The following is a 26822-nucleotide window of genomic DNA, read 5'->3' as shown; positions in this document are numbered from 1 at the left end:
GCACTGACTTTCCAGGAAAGTAAAGTTAAAAGCTTTTAATCTCTAAAAACAACTGATGTGAAAAGCATTACTCTTTATTTTATCAAAGGAAGCTTTGCAAGGAGAAGTCATATTTTTCCTATTTTCCCATTGTTTTAAGCAGGGATCAGCAAACATTTATTCTGTAAAGTGCTAAATAATCAGTCTTTAAGGTTTTGCTGGTCATAGTCTCTATCACCACTACTCAGATGTGCTGTTGAAACATGAAAGCAGCTATAGACAATAGGTAAATGAATGGCCAAGGCTTTGGTTCAAAATCTTTTACTTAGAAAAAACAGAGGGCCCTCAAAATATTTATTTAGAAAAACATTTGTCTTAAAGGTTGAAATTTGCTGACTTCTGGTATACAGTACTTAACACTATATAGGGAAATAGTTTTCATACATGCATTAGCATATGAGGCAAAGACAAATATATGTCAGTTTGTTGAATGACATCACTGACCTGCTAGAAAACTCTTATGCTCAGGTGATTTTACATATAAGTGACTGATTTTAGTTACAATTGGGTAATTTCTACTTAAGTAAAATAAGTTTAAAAATAATTACAACTTTTAAAAATGTGGCCTTTTTTATACTACATTCTGAAGAATTAAACTTTATGATCTAATTAAGTTATAAAAACCAAAATAACTATAATTACACTAGCAATTACAACTACATAAGCTTAAATGTGATTATGATGGAATTGTTTTAGTGAGAATCTGTAGTATTTATGAGTAAAAAATCAATTTTCCATATGGGAATTAAATGGCAAGCTAATTAACTATAACTGAAGTAGGTCATTCTTTTAAAACTGGAGACATTTGTCTCTCAAAACCTCTACTACATATCACACACACACAAACACAAAACTCTCGAGAGTACAAAGTAAAACTAGAGTCTGAATTGTCCTAATACTCTGTTTTTAATACCTGCAAAATGAAAATCATTGACTCAAAATGACTTCTAAACTCCATTCTTATTCTTGGCCTATAGAGCTAATTCTTGAGGTTTGGGATATTCTAATTCTCACGTTGTATTTCTACTGCCTTTCTCATTCATCCCACCAATCAAATATTCATTCAATAAAACCACGAGTGCTTGCTCTGTCCCACTATGCTAAAAGCTCATGGTGTAACTTTGAACAATACGGTAAGGACCCTACCCTCATGGGAAATATTTTCATAGGGAAAGAAACAGTCAGACTTGCTCAGAAGGGAAGCTGAGGTGGGTTCCTGTTTGAAGGAAGCTCGGCTCTGTCATCAGGCTCTTGCCACTTACACTTGCTGTCATGATATCACTTGCTCAGCCTATACATGACCAGAGGTGACTCTTCCCATGATGCCTCCATCATGGATTATCTCGGATATGCTTTCTCTTTGCAGTCATCTCAAACTGCTGTTCCATGTGTTCCAGGGACCTCTACTACCTTTGCCTCTCTGTCTCCACACTTTTCTTAACCATAGTACTGGAGTTTGTCCTATTGTTTCTGTTGTAACCAAGGGTGCTTTAATCAAATCTAAGGCCAAACTGAAAATTATAGACGATGCCCTTGTCATAGCTCTCCCAAGTAGCTAAACTGTGGGATGGATTGTCAGAGTATGGTTCTTCCTGATAAAATACTTAATCCTCATCCTTCCCAGGCAAAGTGAAAATGTGATGTGAAATTAACTGACTAGTACATCTATAAGCTATCAATACTAAGATTATTTTTGACTTGAAGTGCATAGTCATTATCTCCATGGATCAGTGGAAAGCTAAACTCTTCATTCCACTTCAACAGAAAATCAATATGTAATAAATGGCTAAAGTGCACCAGAACCAAGGTCAGTAACACAATTTTAAACTAGTTTGATATCATCAGTCTTATTGTGACTTCAGTTGTTACAAATTGGAAATCTTTTTCTTGTAATCTCCACTCTGATGATTATAATATAATCAGATTGATTTGGGAATGTTATTTAATTTCTTAAATCACACTTTCTTAATCTTTAAAAATAACAGGAATAAATTCCACTTCCAGCCAAGATGGAATAACAAATCCAGATTTACTCTTTCTTCTGAAAGAACTAAAAAAAAATGAACAAAACATATGAAACAGTTATTTGCAAGGTTCTAGACATCAGACAGTGAAGGACAGTGATCCCTAAGGAAACAAACCAGCAAATACCTAGGATTGCCTCAGCCTAAGATAGCTTTCCAGGGCATAGTCCAAAGAGGTGGAACCCAAGTGGAGCTTCGCATACTCCTTGAGTATGAGGAGACTGGGGATAGCACAGTATCAGAGACAATCGAGGTGTACAGAGAGAGAGATCCAGATCTGCAGAGTCTCCTCTAAGTATTAAGCCAAGTACTGATTACTGCATGCACATGAGAAACCTACCCCATGCTAGAGAAAAGTTCACCAAAAATGATTACTGGTAATAGTGCCTGACATTCCCTCTTGGTTGTGAATAGTGCCTGTCCTCTCCAGGCACAATGGAAAAACTTGTAATTCATAGTGCATTGCACAGAATACACAGAAGAATCTTGCCTCCATGATGGAAGAAAATTAGACTAAGATTGAGCACTGTTCTCATCAAGCATAACAAATCTTAAAAGTAAGACCCAAAGATTCAAATTGTTTCCAACTAATTTAACTAGGTCCCAGAAGATAAAGAATGTATATGAGAATGCAAATAAATCCAACACAAGGCAAAATAAAATTCACAATCACCAGGCATGAAAAGAAATAGGAAAAATTGACCTAAAACTGAAAGATAAGTCAATAAAAAATATATCAACCCATAAAGAAGTCAGAAAAAGGGGAGAAAGAGAAAAAAGTACAGATGGGATATATAGCAAATAAGAGCAAGATGATGATGGATTTAAACCAACCATATTAATAACCCATTAAATGTAGGAAGGTTAACACTCCAAATAGAAGTCATAGATGGTCAGATTAGATTTTTTTAAAAAGCACGTGCTGCCTCTCACACACACAAACACACATACACACAAACAAAACAAAAAACCCCACAATCTATGTGTGTAGAGACCAAGGAATTGAAAGTAAAAGGGTAGGAAAACTATAACCTATTATTTCCCTAGAACTATTATTTTAATTATCAAAAACAGTAACAATAAATCATTTTAAATTTTGTTCTGATTGAATAATTTCACTGTTTGCATTTACTAGTGAAAATAAATTCTATATTTTAGAATAATAATACAATTTCATTAACATACAACATCAAACCAAAAGAGTAATGAAATTATTTGTTTTTTTCATTATGAAAAGATTTTTTTCTTATCTAAATTACCAGCTAGATGATTCAAATTCCTGACTCCATTAAAAATACAAAATGCAAATTTGTTTTAGAAAGAAAAAGGAGATTGCACTGAAAGTCTGACCTCTTAATTCTCTCTTTCTAGGAAGAAGATTGTGCCACTCCTAGCAGCTAAAGGAAACACTTGGACTATCGATGAGCCTTAACAGAGGTAGAAAACAGCTAACAAATGCTGGAACAGTCTGATAATAATGATGATTTAACAACTAAGATCCTTACATTTCAGTTCTGATTTCTATTCCTCTGATAAAATTACTTAGGTAAGTATTACAGCAATGACTAGAGTTAGTAACCTGGGAAAGCATTTGCCACTGACTAGAAAATACAGGACATGAAATTCAAGGACTTGTGAAATTTAGAACTCTGTTCCTCATTGAGAATTCTAAAAACAGTAATCATTATTGGGAAGAGAATGAATAGTTTTAACAATAAAAGCTTACACAAATACACAATAAATGTGTTATCAAGATAATTTGATTTAAGTTCAGACTTTTAATCATAATTGTGACTGTTGGGTTCTTACTCATGGAACATATATGTGTTATGATATTTGTACTTCAATGAACTAAAAATACCTATATGTTATTAATTTCAAGTTTCTAATCACTAAATTTTTATCCAAATGAGAGATGGCATTTATAAATAAATCTACTAAAAATTTTCCTGTGAATGGCTTAGTATTTATTCCTTATGAAAAGTTTTCATGTATTATCTCAAACAAAACATGTATCTAAATGCATGCATCTTTCTTTGAATACATTCTTTTATTTAATAAAAACTGCTACCATTTGTATATTACAAGATTTATATATCTTACTCAAACAATCTTTACAATCACACCTTTTGTATAAGAGGACATAGATTTAAATACAAAATCTGCCTCCACCACATTGCTTATAAGGGGGAGAGCTCATTCCTTCCTAATGTTCAAGTTTACAATCCTTCATTTCACCATGTCACTTCCCCATATAGAAGAGCTCAAACATAATCCCATGAAATTATATGGACAGATGTTTCTCTCAGAATTAAAAGTATCTTACCTAAAAATTAAGGAATATGCTATATACAATCCCCTCAGAAAGATTTATAATACACATTAATCTATAATATTTTTCAGATATTGACTTTTCAACTCCTTCCTGTTCCATTTAAGTGTATCCAAATTTATTTGAATGTAGCATTCTTATGATTTTTTTATTGTTATATTTTTACTATCTTAGCACTTATTAACTTCACAAAGAAGTAGCACCGTCTGACTTGCTCCCATGTATAGGAAAGGATGACCTACATTAAAGACATTCAGCATCAGTTTTACACTATAACTTTTTGAGGAGCCATTCAAGGCAATGCTTTGCTTTCCAATATGAATGTCTACAACTTCAGGATGTTCAAAAAGATAACTATAGAGAATGTAAAATTCCTTCCAAAAATGCATCTTGTTGAGAGAAGAGCCCAGTTTTCATAAATTGCCCGTCTCATCTTTTTTCCTTTTTTCCAGCACCTCTGGGGTAAGTACAGAATAAATGGGCATGCCCATAAACATGACCATACAACTGCCCTTTACTCATTCACTGAATCCCAGAGACAACCACCATGTTAAACTGATCGGTCACCCAAATAAGATTTTTTTCTTTCCCCTTCTTTTAAGTCTAAGAAAAAGTGAAAAGTCTCATTTATTACAGATAGTACCAAAGTAAGAAAGGAAAAAGACCTATGAGGTATTGACTCATATAGCAGCAAAAACACAGGGAAATTTATTTCAATAGAATGAGACTTCAGAGATTTTGTGAAAAAGTCTAAAAAGCAGGCATTGGAGAAAACGTGAAGTTGCAAAGTTTCTCATTCACCTGGTATCACATTAAGTAAAATCTAGTTTATTCCATCCAAATACTCCTCATGATATCACCAGTAACCTAGAGACCACCACAGAGTTCCTAGACTCCCAGTTCTTGTCGTTTTGTTTTGTTCTCATTGCAACACGTTTCACTTCCCAAGGGTCTCCTTCCTTTTCTGAGAAATGCTGTACCACCAACATTCTTTTATCCTCCTTTAGGAAATCTTAACTGGGGAAAAAGAAGACCTGACAGTGGGTTTGGGAATCACGGCTGTCTTCAAACACCCAATTACTGGCTGGGTGCTTCCAGGCACAGAAATAGACTGAGACAAAGTTAGAACGAAGCATTCTGACTCCAAGTAAGAAGGAACCCTGATTCTTGCATTATTTCTCTTTAAGCACTTTGCTAGATGCATTACCCATGTTCCATCATTTAACGTTGCAACCACTTCATTATGTACATATTATTACACTTTAATCATTGCTGCAATATTTACCTAAGGAATAAATTAAAAAGTTGTACCTCAAACATGTCCATGCCCAAGTTGATGTAACAAGTGTTGAGGCTGGGACACAAATATGACTGTCTGATACCAAAGTTCACCATTTATTTCACTGCACCCAGGTACTTCCCTCTGCACTGCATTCTACTGTGTGAAATATCAATCAGCTGATGCTGTTGTTTCTCTCAAGTCTACAGGAAATAACCAAAGCCCTTTGTATTGATTCATTAGATAATATAATCCCTTCTCCAAATAACTGTTGTTTTAATAGTCTCCAAAGGATACATATTTTCATAATAATGCTTATTAGGATTTGGAAGGAAGAAAGATCTTCTAAAAAATTTTTTCCTTTATATTTAGGGATTATGTCCCTTGGTAGAGATGAATTAAGAGACTATCTGAAGCCACTTTTTGCTTCCATAGTCGATTGTTTACCTCTTCTGCTTAAACATTACACAACAATTTTACAAAAAGCTTCAGTCAGGAGAATTATCCAGTCCCATTAGCTGCACATTGTGAACTGCTTTTAGCTTTTAACCCATTCCTTCTCACCAAAAAAATACTTTTCCTTTTCACAGTTTTTAGGTTACAATAGGTGGAGTCCATGTCTTTGCTCAGTCCAATTCAAGATGTGGCAACCTAATCCTAAGAACTGCTCTAATGGCCCTTCAATGGCATTCAAAAATTTTATAGCAACATTAGTTCAAGTTAAACCACAAAAACTCCATATTCAAACAACTGTTCCTCCATGGTGCTGTGATTTTTCCATGCATTAACTGTCAAAATAAGATAATTTTGCATTTAATATTTTTGATAAATAATCTTAATATTTATATAAACATAAATTTGTATAGACATTAAAAATATCAGACTAGTTATGTAGAAATTATAATTATGCTTAAAGTACTTTGATTAAATATAAAGAAACCACTTTGTACTACTTTATCAATCTTAAGGTTGTTGATTAAAGAGAGCAAATGGAATTGATTGGCTCTTTGTAAAAGAACAGCTTGCTTAGTCTAAGCACTTAAGTTTGCTATACACTATCTTCAACTCTAAACTCCATGGACAGTTCAGGGTGATAGGCTGACAATGCACTTGATTTCAAAAGTCCATCTATAAATCCTCTATTACAACTTCAATTAAAATATCATGAATGTCACCATCTAAACATATTGACTAAGCCATCAGGCAATCTGTATGGTTTTAATCATAGTCTTAGGGAAAAAAAAATTAAATGACAAGTGAACTGACCTAATAATTGTAACCACAGAATCAGGATATATATGTGTATATAAATTGCCCTTAGAATTCAAATTTTCTTATGTTAACTATAGTGGAATTAAAATTAAAAAGATTATGGTGAATAAAGAAGTCAGTCACAAAATGCTAAAAAAAAAAAAAGAATTCAAATTTTCTTGAAGATCAAAACCGTGTCAAATAATATTCTTATAATAACTGTCATTTGAGTATGTCTGTTTTTGTAATAATTATTATGTTGAGTATTTGAGTATTATTTTGAGTATTGTTGCTTGAGTATTTGCTTTATTCAAGGTGCATATCAAGGTACCAGGGAACTTCTAGATAAAGTATATTGTATATGCCACATTAATTGAACTATGAATTCCAGATTCACCATCTGATAGGAAAAGGTAGCGTACCTCATCTTTTCTATGTGAATACATAATACCCATATAATAAGTTTCAAATCTAGGAAATTATCTTGCATAAATGCAAATGGATAAATTACTTTAATCTTTCAAAGATCAAGTAGGCTAGAGGAAAAAAAAAGTCAAGTACACTAAAAATAATCCCAATATTAAGGAGGGCATGTGATGCGATGAGCACTGAGTGTCATATGCAACTGATGAATTGCTGAACTCTACATCTGAAACTAATGATGTTCTATATGTTGGCTAATTGCATTTAAATTAAAAAATATAACCCAATAGTTTAAAGGAAGTTGATAATTTTGTAAGCAGCAGATAAAAACTTTTTTCACCCACAATATTCATGGGGATTATCAAGAATCTTAAGTTATAGGTAGAAACAGGAAGATGGTGGCAGAGTAGGAGGACCCTAGGCTCACCTCACTGCATGAATACAAATAGATAACTAGCAAATCATGCTAAGTACCCCAGGAATTAACCTGAAGACTGACAGAACAAACTCTGCAACTAAAGGGAGAGAAGGGCCACACTGAAGAAGGTAGAAAGTGCAGAGACACAATTTAGGAAAGAAATGGACAGCCACTGTGGCAGGGAGGGAAAATTTGAACAGACTGATAACCCAGACTGATAACCAGCAAAGAAATTGAATCAGTAATCATAAAATTCCCAACAAATAAAAGTCAAGGACCAGATGGGTTCACAGGCAAATTCTACCAAACATTTAAAGAAGAGTTAATTATTCCAAAAAATAGAAAACAAAGGAACACTTGCAAATTCATACCATGAGGACAGCATTATCCTGATACCAAAACCAAATAAAGACTCCACTAAAAGAGAGAACTGCAGGCCAAATATCCTTGATGAACATAGATGTACAAATTCTCAACAAAATAACAGTGATCCCAATCCAACAATGCATTAAAAAATCATATACCATGATCAAATGGAATACATTCCCAAGTTGCAAGGGTGCTTCAATATTCCAAATCTATCAATGAAATATATCACATCAATAAGAGAAAGGATAAGAACCATATGATCATTTCAATAGGATGAAGAAAAAGTATTTGACAAAGTACAACATCCATTCATGATAAAAACCCTCAACACAGTAAGTTTAGAGGGAACATACCTCAACATAATATAGGCCATATATGAAAAACCCCCAGCTAATATCATCCTCAATGAGGAAAAACTGAGAGCTTTTCCTCTATGGTCAGGAACAAGACAGGGATGTCCACTCTCACCACTTTTATTCAACATAGACCTGGAAGTCCTAGCCATAGCAATCAGACAACAAAAAGAGATAAAAGGCATCCAAATCAGCAAGGAAGAAATCAAAGGGGAACCCTCTTACACTGTTGGTGGGAATGCAAGTTGGTACAGCCACTTTGGAGAACAGTGTGGAGGTTCCTCAAAAAATTAAAAATAGAGCTACCCTATGACCCAGCAATTGCACTCCTGGGTATTTACCCCAAAGACACAGATGTAGTGAAAAGAAGGGCCGTATGCACCCCAATGTTCATAGCAACAATGTCCATAATAGCCAAACTGTGGAAGGAGCCGAGATGCCCTTCAACAGATGAATGGATAAAGAAGATGTGGTCCATATATACAATGGAATATTACTCAGCCATCAGAAAGAATGAATACCCACCATTTGCATCAACATGGATGGAATTGGAGGAGATCATGCTAAGTGAAATAAATCAAGCAGAGAAAGACAATTATCATATGGTGTCACTCATATGTGGAACATAAGCAATAGCATGGAGGACCATAGGGAAGGGAGGGAAAACTGAAGGGGAAGAAATCAGAGAGGGAGATGAACCATGAGAGACTATGCATTCCAGGAAACCAACCGAGGGTTTCAGAGGGGAGGGTGGTGGGAGGGTGGGGGAATGGGGTAACCGGGTGATGGGTATTAAGGAGGGCACGTGTTGTGATGAGCACTGTTATGTGTAACTAGTGAATCACTGAACACTACATCGAAAACTAATGATGTACTATACAGTGGCTAACTGAACATAATGAAAAATACAATTAAAAAAGTTTGTTTTAAGAAAACATTTAAAATTCTCATTTATCATAAGAAAAAACAATTTACCAATATTCAACTTGCTAATTTTATTTTAAAATAGTTAAGCCTATCTTGAATTATTAATAAAGCAAAAATAAATGAAATAATTGTACATTCATTTATTCTCTCTAATATAATATAGGCAACTTGGAAGATGAAATTATCTGTCTTCACTTGTTGGTGCCAAAACCCCTAGCACTTTACCTCGTACAAAGAAGATAATTGATAAATGTTTCCTGTTTGAACACTATCCTGAAGTCGCTACTCACCACAATGTTGGCATTCAATAAATAACTTAACTCAGAAATGAAACTAAATCTATCTCACACCCTTTTCCCCTTTTTGATAAGTTTCTCAAAGTACTTCAAAAATTTCCAGACTTAGGGTCAGTTGATATAAAGAATAATACTCATGGGGTGCCTGGGTGGCTCAGTCAGTTAAGCAGCCGACTCTTGATTTTGGCTCAGGTCATGATCTCAGGGTCCTGAGATCCAACCCTGTGTCTGGGCTCCACGCTCAGCAGGGTATCTGTTTGTCTCTCTCTCTCTTCCTCTGCCTCTCCCCCAACTCCCATGCACTCTCTCTCTATTTAAAATAAATAAATAAATCTTTAAAAAATTAAAAAGAATAATACTCACTGCTAGTATATAGAAAAATATTGCTTTTCTAAAATGTCTTCTTGTTTCATATTTTGGATAAATGACATTCAATGAATTTGAGATGTGTGCTATTATGCTATAAAACTATTCCATGATTTTTCTGTTGAAAGTAGTAGTTTAGATTTTGTTTGAAAAGCAGTTCCTATGTCCTAAGATTCTGTTATCCCTGTAGGCAATCATTGTACTTAATTCCACTTAAGTGTAATTGTTAGTGCTGTTAGCAGACTGTAAAGATGAAAAGTTGTTGCTTTGAAGCTATACAAGAAAATTCGGTAGTTCTGTTTTATGATTCACAGAGTATTGTGTTTTCAAACCTCCTGCATAATTGACTATATTGCACATGGCATGATACATAAAGAAAACCAACAGAATCAACAAATGAAAAAGTCAAATTTGATTAACATATGCATCTAGATGAAATCTACTCCCAATATTTCAGAATAGTTTTATGCTAGGAGATATTGCCCTCGTTCTTGGCTTAAGCATTATGTTATCATCTTGCTTCATTAACATAATTGCAATTATCAACCAATCAAATACAAAATTAGGTCAACAAATCACCGAGTAGCTTTTATGCAAAGAGCTATACCAGGGAAGCAGGTAGGGAAGACTTTTAGATACGTCAGAAAGAGAGCTCTGCATTGCAGTAGTTTTCAATTCTTTCCCAGTGAATAACCACAGCTGCCCCCAAATGAGAACAAAGCAAATTTGTATCTTTATGTTGGGTCATTGGTCATCTATTCACTCCTCTTTTTGGTTATAGCATGGAAAATTGAGAGTTCACTTCAGTTTTAGGGGATATAATTCATTTATCAAAAGAAAGAGAGGAAGAAAAAAAGAGAGAGAGAACTAGTGGGTTAACAAGTATAGAGTAGGCTCTCAATGCATTGGACACCCCATAGGACCTAATACAACATGTTATTCACTGAAGAAGGAAACATAAATTAAATATATAACATTGTCCTTGAGGACAATTTTGAGCAATCTTCAAGGTAAGATCTGTCCTTGAATGCATCTTGTCTAACACTGCCATTGAATGGATGAGAAAACATAGCTCTTGGTGGCAGTAATGAGTAGGGAAAAATGGTGGAAGAGTTAATTGCCAGGGAGCAGAATATTAGACTATCAGCCTCAAGCCTGGATCTGGACGTCCTAACTCCTTAGTACAGACTCATCTAACTGTCTATACATCCCACTGCCTCTAAGACCTGAAATCACAGGAAAGCATCATCAATGATGGAAGCCCCACAGGCTCCAGATGTCCCAGTATGTAGTCCACTGAGAAAGAAAACAAAACACATACACAGCCCATTCCTTACTTTACTTAGCAAATTAGAACTGAAATCTTCCCAAAGGAAATAGTTGAAGAAATACACAAAGCATATCTAGTACGAGACAGCTATATACTATTATTCAGAGGGGAACAGAGCTTGGTGGATTGGGACATTAGGGAAGGGGGCACAATTCCTTTCCAAACTAAATTCCAAAACAGAGTCATCCAACTGTCAGAATGATGCTAATGAGAAATTCCAGTTTAAACTTGGTAAAAATGAACCTTCTTAAAGTGAGAGTCCTCCCATGTTTGGGACGTAATAGCATCTGATATGAACAGTGACAGTAGCTTTCTAAATTCATTCCCATCATCTCCTTCCTAGAGTCAGTCACCTGTCAAGGCAAGTTTTACATTTAACCATGGGATATACCATATGCAGATACCAGAGGTAGCATTCACAGACATCCATCAACATACATCTAAAAAGGAGAAGAAACGATTCTCCTTTTGCTGTAAAATTGCTACATATCATTTATTTTGTTTAGTTTTAGTCTTATTAGAAATTTAAGGCAACATTTTATATTTAGTTTGTAGGGTATCTCCCTGCCTCCACCTTTTGGTAAATCTTATATCCCATAACCTTTGTCAGCACTAGAACAGACGGTGAAATATAAAAAACAACAACAAAATCAAAGCAGTATGAGATTAGAGAAAGGCAAATACCACATAATTTCACTTATATGTGCAATCTAAAAAACAAATCAAAAGAAACACCATAAATACAGAGTACAAACTGGTGGTTGCCAGAGGGGAGAAGTGTTGGGGGGGTGGGGATTAAGAGGTACAAATTCCAGTTAAAAAATAAAGTGATGAGGATGTCAAGTATAGCATAGAAAATATAGTTGATAATATCGTAATAACTTGGTATGGTGACAGAGGGTAACTACACTTACCATGATGAGCATTTTTTGTACACCTGAAACTAATATAATACTGTATGTCAACTATACTTCAATAAAGAAAAAACACTGTGAGATTTTACCCATATCGTACTGTATATGAATACTTTCATATAAAAGGTATGACCATTTATCCAGAATCATTTTCTTGGTGATAAGATGTCTTATAATACAAATTTTTCAGATAACTAAATTTAACTTCTTTAAATATCTATTATTAAAGTTTTAAACTATTTTTTATGAAAATACCTCAAATACCTGATATTCTTGGTGCTGTATCCTAAAACTTTTGCGAACCATAATACTTTCAGCCATCTAATGAATAATTACTATATCAACGTGACAAGGTATATTATGTAGTGGAATTTTGTGTGCAATGTTTAAATTCAGCAATGGATATTGGGCAGTGTTGGGGAGTCTATTAATTTATGATAAAATATAGTCTTTTAGTTCTGCTACTTTCCTTCACACATTGGTTTTGCAGTATGATTAAAATTTGTGCTGCAGATAAACAGAAAATAATTGCAAGATGTTTATCTTCAGGTTTATGTTTAAATAAGGTATGCTACACCTGTTAAAAACAAAAGTTACCTTGGTTTGTTCAATTATCTCTTTCAAATATGTCTTATTTTCAGAATCATGATCTCAAGAGTTGAAATTGCAAGAAGATAACCTGTAATTTAATGTGTTTACCCCCAGAACACATAGCATACAGAAAAATTTCAAAGAAAATGGCATTTTGTGGGGGAAAAAAGTCAAAATAACTCAAAATAAATCTCTTAAGCATGGAACATACTTGAGAGATTATCAGAACAAGGTGACCTGAGAGCATGTATATTGTTAAATGACCTAAAAATATAGTTTTCAAACTTCCATAAGAGATGAGATAGTTAAAAAGATCTCAGTAATACATCAAAATAATTGACAAGGCTTTATTTAAGCAAGTGGTTAAAAGCAGATAGCATAGTAGGTTAGTAATAGGAGTTCTGAGACCAAATAGTCAAGAGTGGAAATACTGGCTTCAACACTAACAGGCTGTATGATTTTGAATGTGTTTACTAACTCTCTAAATCTCAGTTCCCTTATCTAAAATGGAGATACAATGACAAATAAACAGTAAGACGGAATAAAAAATAAATGAGATAATACATGTAAAGTGATTAGAACAGAGTCTGGCCCGTAATCTACATTCTGACATTTGCTAACATAATGGTCTATGTGTTCTACCTTATACCATTTCACTATCGTAATTTAATGTTGGAAAATGTGTAATCAAAGTACTAAATGTTATGGCACAATCATACGTCAGGCTCCCTGGAGTTAATGGAAAGCAAAGGTCCTTTGCTGCAGTCTGAAAGGTCTGTATAAAAGGCTTATTCCACACATATAAATATACAAACAAGAACTTGGCATCTGTCATTACAAATGCTTAAGATCACACATTCTCCTTGCCTACTGACTTAGTTACTTCATATTTGTAACCTGGTAACAGTCCTGGCTCTCAGGCCAAAGCAGCTCAAAATGACCAAGAGCAGGGAAGCATAATTCTCCTAGACCCTGTCTGTTCTGGAGATGATAATTTAATTTTAAATACAAACTATGCCTGCTAATAAAAAGTAAGGAAGTATAATATTGGCATTAACACCAAATACTCCTTGCTGTCTAAGAACTAGCTTTTAAGATCTGTCTTCACTTGGCAGCAAATGCAGATAGAGCTGTAACCTGTGTTTTTAATGATCAGCAAATAAGTAATAACATGCCTTTTTGAATAGTAGCCTTCCAGGAGTAGGGAAATCACTAAAACTTACACAAACAGCATAGATTTATATGATCCTCATCTTTGGAGGGCCAGTTTATTTTCTTGTATATATACCAGACGACAATGCTGGAGAGAACATTATGGATTTTAGGAAAAATCATGATAATCTTTTGAGGTTATCCAAGCTTATGTTATTATTTATATGACTTATATGATATTCTTGTTAAAATTTGCTAAAAATAATAATTTTTGCTTATTTGATAGGTGGTTGCTATTGTCACTTTTTCTTTCAATAAATCAATAAAATCAAAATTAAAACCATGTGATCACTAAAGTACGACATCTACCCTCTTTGGTCTACAAAAATATATTTTAGTAAGGGCTTGATCACTCAAGGGGTAATTACATGAGTCAGTAAAATTCGACCTAGAATTCTATACTTTGGAAGAAATTATGAATGTGTGAGTAGCATAATAGAAAGAAGAAAGAGAATAATTATGATGATATCTGTTTTACATGCATTAGCTCTATTAATTTGTGATATGGTATGCTTACATTCTTTTGTCAGATAAGGAAACAGAGGCTCAAAGAATTTATATCTTGAAAAAGGCATATTACAAGTAAGTGGCCAAACCAGAAACAACTCTTTAACTGAAGTCCATTAATCTTAATCATAAGATAAATTTCACTACCCATAGATTTGGTTGAGGAAGAATTCCAGTGTGTATGTGACAGAATTAAAGTAAAGAACATAAGACTAAAGCATCTCTAGATTTATGTATAAACCCAGGGTTTAACTATTTGCATTGGAAAATAAGAATCCATTCATCTCAAAGCAATGGACAACCTTGTGAACAGCCCTTCACCCTCCATAGCTCTCCCCAGCTGGTATTACTGATGCTCTCCATTTACAGGCCCTGCTTAAGCAAGATTTTGAGTTACTTTAGAACAGATATTAAATTATTTTTACAATGTTATCCTATCAAGATATGATGGTGCTGCCACAGACATGCATCTTAAGTACTTGAAGAAAACCTGAATCCTATCATGTTCATAGGGTCAGGAATTTATTTTTTCCTCTAGTATGATGCCAGTTGCTTCAAATGACATCATACAACAAAATGGAAATTAAACTGTATTCGAAGTCAGGTGAACCAAGTTTGAATCCTGGTCCACATAATTACTAGTTACATGAAAAAAATAGATTGTGAATATAAGAAGTTTTGGCATAATTCTGGACACTTTATAGTTACACAAAATATAGCTACTGGACACGTGCTTCAGTTTCTGCATCTAGAAATCAGATTCCCCAAGTGGTGCATGATTTCTGCCAGAGATTCCAACCCATTTGATGAACGTAATGGTATTTTTTTTTTAAGTCTAACACTGGGCATAATTGGAATCTGGTCCTCATATGCTCTATTTTCTTCTATATATATACTCTGTTCTGGTTGCCTATAGCTGTGAAATGAAAAGCACTGAACTTCTGTGGCATAACATAACATCCATTTAATTGTGATCTCAATTTTATCAATCAAGAATTTAGGCAAATTGCAGGAAATACGGCTCATCTCTGTTCCGTAAAACCTGGGTCCTCAATTAGGGTAGCTCTAGTGCCTAGAGATGGCTGTCCTGTCTCAGACCTACAGTTTTGTCTGTTGTTTAGTTTCTGCTGCTCTTCTCCACATCTTTGGCCACGGCTGTTGTGCTCTGAAATGCCCATGACTGTTTCTTGTCTCCCGTGCCTGGTGCCTGGCCTAGAATGGTGGAACCAGCTGACCTGCTCTCTCCACTGCCTCTCCACATAGCTAGCTTGGGGTTCCTCACAGTCTGATATCTCAAGAGTATTCTATTTCTTACATGGAGGCTGACTTCTCCAAGAGGGAGCATTTCAAGGAGGCAGATGGAAGCCGGAAGGTATACAAAACAGAATTCTGCCTCATTCTATTGATCAAGCTAGTCTCTAAGGCCACCCTCCAAACTCAAGTGCAGAAATAATAATGTCTTATTTGTAACTTCCCCACTATATCAGGACTTCTTATCAGGAACTATGGCAGACTTTGGTGATCTTTCCTGTCTGATAATTTATCAGATAATATCAAGTCAACTTGCAAAGAGATAACATCTTTAGCTCTTTTGCATGCTTTGATTATTAAAATGAAGTTTTCTAGTTATGTGGCCTTAGGCATGTTGCCTGACCAACAGAAATGTAATTTTTCTTATCCGTCATTGGGGACAATAGCAGCTATTCCAAAGGACTGATCTAGATTAAAGATAATGCCTGGCACATACTGAGCACTCAGTAAATGACAGCTGCTATTTTCATCATTACAGACATCAGAACATACTATTCTTATAATACATGACTGTCTTGCTAAACCAAACCCATGTTCCTTACACCTCTTTAGTCATTTGGCTTCAGCTGACTTACAGTACTTCCTAACTACTTGTTATCCCATTTTCTTTCAAATTCCTCCTGACCAACACATTTTCTTAACTTCCAGCATGCATATACTCAAATAGACCTGAATTGTAGCAGTATACCTTACATGCTCATCATTTTTCCAGGAGTTAGATACAGTGTGGACACGTTTATCTGGTGCTCCTGCAGAGTGAGACTTTGCCATGCTCTCACCCAAACGGAAGATAACTTCAAGTTGCAACATTTTCTCCTTTATATATACCAAAGTTTGTTATTTTTCTGTATCCGTTCAACTCTATCCCTAAAAGAGGCTCATCCTGGGAAAGTTCAGGAAAGAAGCAATGCCCACCTTTGCATGTCATTCTTGATCAGGATCATGGAAAAAGATCTCAATCCTATGATAGTTATGCTCAGAAATGCCTGGACTTTCAGGCAATATCCTTGATTTTCTAAAACATATTTGTCTATGTAAAGACCTATAAAAGAGTAATAACTGATTTAGTGTTACGTGTTTTCTTTCTTCATGACTTTGTTACATTGAAGAATTTGTGAATAAATTTCTGAAAACAGCTCTTCTATGCCTCTTCCCTGAGGACATATTTTGATAACTATATATATATATGTGTATAATATATATACATATACAAACATATATACACACATACATTTATGACAGTCTAATTGGGTTATCATCCTTATTAGTGAGTGGTTCTAAGTAGAAAATGAAACATTAATAACATTTAAATCTAAAGGTTTTAAAATGACCAAGCCAATACACCAGGAGATAACATCTTCAGGTCTTCTTTGTATGGCTATGTCAATCAAGCCCTCTACATAACAAATTCATGTGAGTTAAGGAACTAAGCAATAATTCATATATCTCATTAATTAACCAGGACTGTATTAAATTTTTAAAAAATCCCATTATGTACTGGGATTTAATGCCCAGATACAAAGCCTCAGAACTACTTTGACATATAGTAATTACACTCGGTAAATACTGTCTATGTGCTTGCTGGCTCTGTACAAACCCGTTTGGAAAGAACCATCTAAGCCGTGTGGCTGCATTCAATGCCAACCAAATATATTAACCTGAAGTAATATTATTAAAATTTACTTTATGCATGATTTTTATATAATTTAAATGCCTTTCAAAGAGTGGATAATTGCATACTTTGGAAGAACCCTGAATGACTGAATCATAAGCCTGTGGTACAACTCTAGCTAGGTAACATAATACCGTCCATTTTTTTATTTAGTTTCAAATATTAAGAGATTGTCAGAAATACATTATCTCATGTGAACTGTGACCACTCTCTACCTGTAGATGCATGCTTCTTCTTGTATCTAAATTCAATTTAATAAAATATGATCATTATATATAGCATGAATTTTCACTTCCTTCACTTATCTTATTTTACTGTACTCTGGCAACCCCTTTGGCATTGTGTCTCTTCATATATAACTGAGTTAAAGGTGCATATAGACCTAACGATCATAGAGCACAACAATCTGATGAGTTCAACACCCTTATTAAGCCCATTTTACACATCTGGAAACAGAAGTACAGAGGAAGTAAGTAACTTGCTCAAGTCACTATGTGGCTTAGTTTTCTACTGTTGCCATAACAAATTACCACAGCTTAACACAACACTTACTTATTATCCCATAGTTCCATACGTTAGAAGTCTGTCATGGATCCCACTGGGCTAAAATCAAGGTTTAACAGGGCTGTGGTCCTTACTGGAAGCTCTGGGAAAGAATCAAACTCCAAACCCATTCCAGTTGTTCAGTTCCTTACACTTGAGGAACTGAAGTCCTTGATTCCTGAATGACTACCCTCCAGAAGACTGTCTTTGCTCCTAGAAGCTGTCATTCCTTTCCATGCCTTCCATGAGCTTCGAGAGGCCTTTCTCTAGTCCTCACATGGGGCCCTTATTGCTCAGAACCATCAGAGGTGCTTCAAATCTTTCTCAAGCTCGGAGTTTCTCATTCCTTCTCTGATTACAGCCAGACAAAATTCTCTACTCGTTTGATTAGATTAGGTCCACCCAGATAATGCAGGATAATTGTCCTATTTAAGGGCCAGTAATCTTAATAACATCCAGAAAGTCCCTTTTGCAAATAATGTAACCTATTCACAGGTTTCAGGGAGTATGTGCGGACATTGCCAGGGAGGCCTTTTTCAGCCTATAATATTATTATTTGATTTCTATATTGGTTTAGGTTCATCTGCCCCAATAAGCCACTTAAAAGTAATTTACTAGAGCAAAAGGAATCTATTCCAATGTACTTAGCAGCAAGACTCTAATCAAAGAGATTACAACTACGTAAGAATGATAATCTAGACAGGCAGTTTTCCCACGTTCATCGTTCTGTTCACCTTACTCATTTTCCCAGAAAAAGTTTCATATATGGGGCTGTGTGAGAAGACACAAAAAGGAAAGAGGCAGTCACTCCTTAGTCAAAAGGCTATACCCCTAAGATTTCCTCCACCTTTCTCTGTGTTTTGATATATCCTAAATAAGGAGAGGAACAGTATGAACTTCCGCAGCAACATTCTGATAATTAAATACATTTCTTCTTCCATGCATTTGTCCTAAGTTTTATCATTATAGGCTGCTATACCAGGTGTCATTCACTCAATTACTCTTTCTCAACCACTGTTGGAGAATTATGTGATAATGCACCACTGAGGTATAAAGCTCTTTCTTTATATAACTATCGGTCATGAATAATGATTTACAATCCTACAGGAACTCATCCCAATTAATGATCCTATTCATTCTTGGTTTATAAATTATTCACAAAAGGCATGCTAATTAATTCAACCTGAGTGATCATCAGAAATAAATTTTTGAGCTGGCTTATGGGGTTCCTTAATATGTTTTATTCATTCTATTGACAAGGTCTGAGAGTCGATGTTAATGAAGCCAAAAAAGAGACATACATAATAGGAAAGGATGTGAGAGGGAACAGAATGCATGATAAAGGGGGACAGGATTACCAAGGAAATGGTGATCAATTGACACCCATGGAATTTCTGCATGTTTAAAAGACAGCAATCAGTAAATAGCAAAAAAGAGGATTATTTCAGAATCTGTAGGCAGAAATTTTCTCATAACATTTCATGATTATACTATCTTAGTTTTCAAGACATTTTTTCCTCTTGAATTAAGGTCTGGGAATTAAATATTTTTTCCCATCTAATGTCTTTTTTAAAAGGTGTCTCATGAAGTTCTTAGGAAAGAAATGTTGTAATATACATTGTGCAATTATGCAATCTCCAAAACAGAGGCTGTAAGAGATTTTGAATATTTGAGATAGTATCTAAGAATGCACATGTATCATGTTTACATCAAATAATCTTTACTTAAAACTATAATAATGGAGTAAGCAAAAATCCTGTTATATGGCACTTCATCTGGGGTCCAGAAAAAAATTATTTATGTCACTGAAACACTGATCTACTGGGCTTAGACCTAACTTTGCTGGATCTACCAAATCCCCTTCCTATCATTATCGGGTTCTATGGTAAATTCCTATAGGACAGAGTTCCTGCATTTTGTTTTAAAAGGATACACGACATATCTCAGGGTGTGGCATATCCAGGTCACCAGAATAGCCCAGAAAACAAGCCAGCTTTCTATAATAGAGTATGTAGAATGCTTTAGACTCAGCTGAAATTGATGGAAAGAAGTACCAGTATAGCAAAATAATGTGATATATACACAAAGTCTTTTATGACCCATAGTAGATGGTAGCTATAGCTCAAAGATGGTCAGAACTCGGCAGGAAAGCATCTGGAAGTAAACAGGTCACAATTCGCTTACAGTAGAATCACCAGTGTTTGGATAAATAGATGAGCTCTGGTTATGCATTCTCAGAATTGAACTCAAAAAAAGGAGGAGGAGGAGGGGAAGCAAGTCCAATTCCCTGTGTTTTAAAGGATATAGGACAAATGTTCATTTAATTCCAGGAGAAGAGATAAATCAGTAGACTAGGCACTGACTTGGTGCTAATCATCTTAGGCCCCCAGGTCTTCATTTGTTGTGTCTCTACTAGAGACTGGGTCTAGACAATACAGGAAGGTGGGCTATCAAAGGTGGAAACCAAAACCTCCAACAACTTGGCAAGCAAGACCATTTATAAAGGTTATTAATGGTTCTCAAATTAAGCATGTCAGAGTGATAGCATCTGAATGGCTCTGTGAAAATGCAAGTTCTGGTCCAACACCCAAACTGCCCTGTTGGATTGTTTTTATAAAGCATCAAAGTCATCTGAAGATCATACTTTGGACTTAGTCATTGGAAACACAGACCCATAATTGTGTATCAACACCTTCATTTCCTAGCTGTGTGACTTGAACAAGTTACTTAAATTCAGTAAGTTACAGCTTCACAGAATAAAATGGTAATGAATTCCACCTCACAAGATTGTCATAAGGATTAAATGAAAGGATAATACATGTCACATAATACATATTGAATATTTGCTCGTAGAAAATAAGCCCTCATTCCCATTGGTAAAATTAAAGATGTCATTTAGTTTTGACAAACGTTTCACAATTTGCTGTAAACATTAATCCAAGGAAATTTAGTCTTGGGGAGTAGTTTAATAAACTAAATAGAAAGCTCCTATAACCCTTGTTTCCTTTATTTCTGAAAACAGCAAAGTAAGGGGGAGTGGGTTTATAGTGAAAGGTATAATTGCATGTGGATTCTGTAGGACATGATATAACAAAATCTGGTGGATATAGACAGTTGATGTATAAAGGAAAGAAAAGGCAGATCTTCACAGTTGTAAAATTTACAGTTCTCTCAAGTTTAGAATTTATGGTATTTTCCAGAATAGTATTTCATATGCAATATCTTTGCTTATATTTAAAGAATAGAAAGAGGATCCAACTTAAGCTACAACATATGTTTTTGCTTAATAGAAATAAATAGCCACAAGCAAAGTGCAAAAATTAACAGAAGTTTTTGTATTACAACACAGAATAATTTAAAAGGCTGACAATAAAAATTTAATATTCTCAGGAAAAAAATTAGTACTTTGATTAGCTTTTATTTCTTTCTATGCAGAATCCATGCTACTTTATACTGAGCATTTTCAGTTTCTTTAATTATATGAACTTGTTAATGATGCAATAAACCTGGCATAGCTTTTCAAAAAATAATCTTTAAAGCAATTTCTCATCTACATTCAAAATAAAGGTATGTTAGTTATTTTGGGGTCTAAAGAAAATCTAGTCTGTAATTACCATTACAAACAAAAAGCCCCTTCCCCTCTCTCCCCTGTGACATTTTTCAGTGTAACATTTACTCTTTAAAAATGTGAGTTAAAACCTATCTCAAAATACTGTTATGTTTACCTACATGGCAATAAGGATCGTCCACGTCATGAAGTAGATTCTCAGTATTAACTCTCAGTATTAACTATAGTTATTCTTCATGTCCCGAAATTTATCAAGTACTAAATAAAACCATGCAAAAGAATAAAATTTGCAAAAATATTAAACATTATTGCCTGAACCATTTATATCCTTAATTGTGAAACAACCAAAAGGTTACATTAGTCAAATACATGACTCATAGTTTTTGAAAAGCAAAATGGAATATATGGAAATTCATGTAAAATGAATTCAGGCACACTGTATTATTCCAAATTTAGAAGAAATTTGCATTTCTTAATTTATTAATAGCAAAGGCAAAAATTGGAGCTGGACTGTGAATTGAAAAAAAAAAAGAAGAAGCAAAATTGGTGAAATCCATGACTTATAAATTTGTGAAAGCAGGGGGGGCGGAGCAAGATGGCGGAGGAGTAGGAGACCTGGATTTCGTCTCCTCTTAGGAATTCAGCTGGATAGGGATCAAACCATTCTGAACACCTACAAACTCAACAGGAGATCGAAGAAAAGAATAGCAACAACTCTCTGAACAGAAAAGCGACCACTCTCTGGAAGGTAGGACGTGCGGAGAAGTGAATCCGAGGCGTTATTCGGGGGGATAGACGGCGGGGGAGGGGCCTCCGTCGGCCGCTTCTGGCAAGTGATAGAGCTGCGGAGCACAAAATCGGAACTTTTAGAAGTCTGCTCCGCTGAGGGACGTCACTCTGGTGGCTGAGTGGGGTGTGGAACCCCCGCGGGACAGTGTGGTCTCAGGACCCTCGGGGTCACAGAAAGACCGGGGGTGCCTGAGTGCGGCAGAGCTCCCAGGTATCGGAGCAGGGAAGCCGGCTGCAGAGACGGAGCCCAGGCGCGGGCTCTCAGCTCGGGGTTGCTATAAACCGTGATCCGCAGCACAGTCGGGCCACCGCTCCTCCAGCAGGGACCCAACAAGCGGCAGATCCGGGGAGACTCACCTTCTTCCCCCGGGAGGAGAGGTGCGGGAGCGCACCGCGGGGATCTGCTGGGTTTGGAGACTCCACCCGGGGTCGGGTGCCAGATAGAAAGGCGCGGTCACAGGCCGGGTGAGCATGGAGTGTGGCCGGAGACCGGGGAGACGGGAGTGACTGACTGCTTTTCTCTGGGGGCTCGCTGAGGAGCGGGACCCCGAGTTCTCAGCTCCTCCAGGGCGGAGACTGGGAGGCCGCCATTTTCACTCTCCGCCTCCAAAGCTGTACGGAAAGCTTGCAGGGAACAAAAGCTCCGGAGAGCAAACCCCAGCAGATTACTTAGCCCGGACCAAGCAAGGGCGGGGCAATTTTGCCTCCGGCAAAGACATTTGGGAACCATGGCAACAGGCCCCTCCCCCAGAAGATCAGCGAGAACAGCCAGTCAAGACCAAGTTTACGATCAATGAGAACGGCAGAACTCCAGCGCTAGGGGAATACTGCACATAGAATTCATGGCTTTTTTACCATGATTCTTTAGTCTTTCAAAGTTAATTATTTTTTTTAACTGTCTTTTTTTCTTTTTTCCTTTTTTCTTTTTTTTTTGAATTTTTCTTTTTCCCTTTTTCAACCAACATCTTATCAATCCCTTTTTTAAAAAAAAACATTTTTATTTTTCATTTTTAAAGTCATATTCTATCCCTTCATAGTAGTTACCCGTATTTTTGGCATATATATATAAATTGTTCTCTCCATAAAATCTTGAGATAGTTTCTTCTAACAGGTCAAAATATACTCTAAATCTCTAGTGTATGGTTTTTTTCTACTCCCCTGCCTGATCACATTCTCTCCCTTTTTTCTTTCTTTCTTTTTTTTTAATCCTCTTCTTTCTTTTTTCAAACAACTTATCAAATCCTTTTTTAAAATTTTTTATAATTTCCATCTTTACAGTCATATTCCATCCCTTCATCATATCAACCCTTATTTTTGTACATATATAAGTTTTTCTTTCTTTAAAATTTTGGGAGGGACTTTCTTTTAACAGACCAAAATACACCCAAAATCTAGAGTGTGGCACTGATCTATAATCCAGCCTGATCATATTTGATCACATTCTGTTTTTGTTTTGTCTTGTTTTGTTCTGCTTTTGTTTTTTTTTATCTTTATCTTTTTCTTTTTTCTTTTTTTCTTCCTTTTCTTTTTTCTCTCTTTCCCTTTCTTTTCCCACTGCTTCAGGTCTTTTCTGATTTGTTTAGAGTATATTTTCTGGGGACGTTGTTACCCTGCTTTTATTCTCTCATTAATCTATTCTCCTCTGCACAAAATGACAAGACGGAAAAAATCACCTCAACAAAAAGAACAAGAGGTAGTACCGACTGCCAGGGACCTACTCAATACGGACATTAGTACGATGTCAGATCTAGAGTTCAGAATCATCACTTTAAAGATACTAGCTGGGCTTGAAAAAAACATGGAAGTTATAGAGAAACCCTTTCTGGAGAAGTAAAAGAACTAAAATCTAACCAAGTAGAACTCAAAAAGGCTATCAATGAGGTGCAATCAAATATGGGGGCGCTAACTGCTAGGATAAATGAGGCAGAAGAAAGAATCAGTGAGATAGAAGACCAAATGATGGAAAATAAAGAGGCTGAGAAAAAGAGAGATAAACAACTACTGGATCACGAGGGCAGAATTCGAGAGATAAACGATACCATAAGACGAAACAACATTAGAATAATTGGGATCCCAGAAGAAGAAGAAAGAGGGAGAGGGGCAGAAGGTATAATGGAGCAAATTATAGCAGAGAACTTCCCTAATTTGGGGAAGGAAACAGGCATCAAAATCCAGGAAGCACAGAGAACCCCTCTCAAAATCAATAAAAATAGGTCAACACCCCGACATCTAATAGTAAAACTTACGAGTCTCAGAGACAAAGAGAAAATCCTGAAAGCAGCTCGGGAGAAGAGATATGTAACCTACAATGGTAGAAACATTAGATTGGCAACAGACTTATCCACAGAGACCTGGCAGGCCAGAAAGGACTGGCAGGACATATTCAGAGCACTAAATGAGAAAAATATGCAGCCAAGAATACTATATCCAGCTAGGCTGTCATTGAAAATAGAAGGAGAGATAAAAAGCTTCCAGGACAAACAAAAACTAAAGGAGTTTGCAAACACGAAACCAGCCCTACAAGAAACATTGAAAAGGGGTCCTCTAAGCAAAGAGAGAGCCTAAAAGCAACATAGACCAGAAAGGAACACAAACAATATACAGTAACAGTCACTTTACAGGCAATACAATGGCACTGAATTCCTATCTTTCAGTAGTTACCCTGAATGTAAATGGGCTAAATGCCCCAATCAAAAGACACAGGCTATCAGATTGGATTAAAAAACAAGACCCATCGATATGCTGTCTGCAAGAGACTCATTTTAGACCCAAAGACACCCCCAATTGAAAGTGAGGGGGTGGAAAACCATTTACCATGCTAATGGACACCAAAAGAAAGCTGGGGTGGCAATCCTTATATCAGACAAATTAGATTTTAAACCAAAGACTGTAATAAGAGATGAGGAAGGACACTATATCCTACTTAAAGGGTCTATCCAACAAGAAGATCTAACAATTGTAAATATCTATGCCCCTAACATCGGAGCAGCCAATTATATAAGGCAATTAATAACAAAGGCAAAGAAACACATCGACCACAATACAATAATAGTGGGGGACTTTAACACCCCCCTCACTGAAATGGACAGATCGTCTAAGCAAAAGATCAACAAGGAAATAAAGACTTTAAATGACACACTGGACCAAATGGACTTCACAGACATATTCAGAACATTCCATCCCAAAGCAAAGGAATACACATTCTTCTCTAGTGCCCATGGAACATTCTCCAGAATAGATCACATCCTAGGTCATAAATCAGGTCTCAACCGGTACCAGAAGATTGGGATCATCCCCTGCCTATTTTCAGACCACAATGCTTTGAAACTAGAACTCAATCACAAGAGGAAAGTCGGAAAGAACTCAAATACATGGAGGCTAAAGAGCATCCTACTGAAGAATGAATGGGTCAACCAGGAAATTAAAGAAGAATTAAAAAAATTCATGGAAACCAATGAAAATGAAAACACAACTATTCAAAATCTTTGGGATACAGCAAAGGCAGTCCTAAGAGGAAAGTATATAGCAATACAAGCCTTTCTCAAGAAACAAGAAAGGTCTCAAGTACACAACCTAACCCTCCACCTAAAGGAGCTGGAGAAAGAACAGCAAATAAAGCCTAAACCCAGCAGGTGAAGAGAAATAATAAAGATCAGAGCAGAAATCAATGAAATAGAAACCAAAAGAACAGTAGAACAGATCAACGAAACTAGGAGCTGGTTCTTTGAAAGAATTAACAAGATTGATAAGCCCCTGGCCAGACTTATCAAAAAGAAAAGAGAAATGACCCAAATCAACAAAATCATGAATGAAAGAGGAGAAATCACAACCAACACCAAAGAAATACAAACAATTATAAGAACATATTATGAGCAACTCTATGCCAGCAAATTAGATAACCTGGAAGTAATGGATGCATTCCTAGAGATGTATCAACTACCAAAACTGAACCAGGAAGAAATAGAAAACCTGACCAGACCTATAACCACTAAGGAAATAGAAGCAGTCATCAAAAATCTCCCAAAACACAAAAGCCCAGGGCCAGATGGCTTCCCAGGGGAATTCTACCAAACATTTCAAGAAGAATTAATACCTATTCTTCTGAAACTGTTCCAAAAAATAGAAATGGAAGGAAAACTTCCAAACTCATTTTATGAGGCCAGCATTACCTTGATCCCAAAACCAGACAAAGACCCCATCCAAAAGGAGAATTACAGACCAATATCCCTGATGAACATGGATGCAAAAATTCTCACCAAAATACTAGCCAATAGGATCCAACAGTACATTAAAAGGATTATTCACCAC

The sequence above is a fragment of the Phoca vitulina genome, unplaced genomic scaffold (genome assembly GCF_004348235.1).
Source record: "Phoca vitulina isolate PV1807 unplaced genomic scaffold, GSC_HSeal_1.0 scaffold78, whole genome shotgun sequence".
NCBI classification, from domain to species: domain Eukaryota; kingdom Metazoa; phylum Chordata; class Mammalia; order Carnivora; family Phocidae; genus Phoca; species Phoca vitulina.
This window is presented reverse-complemented; position numbering follows the sequence as displayed.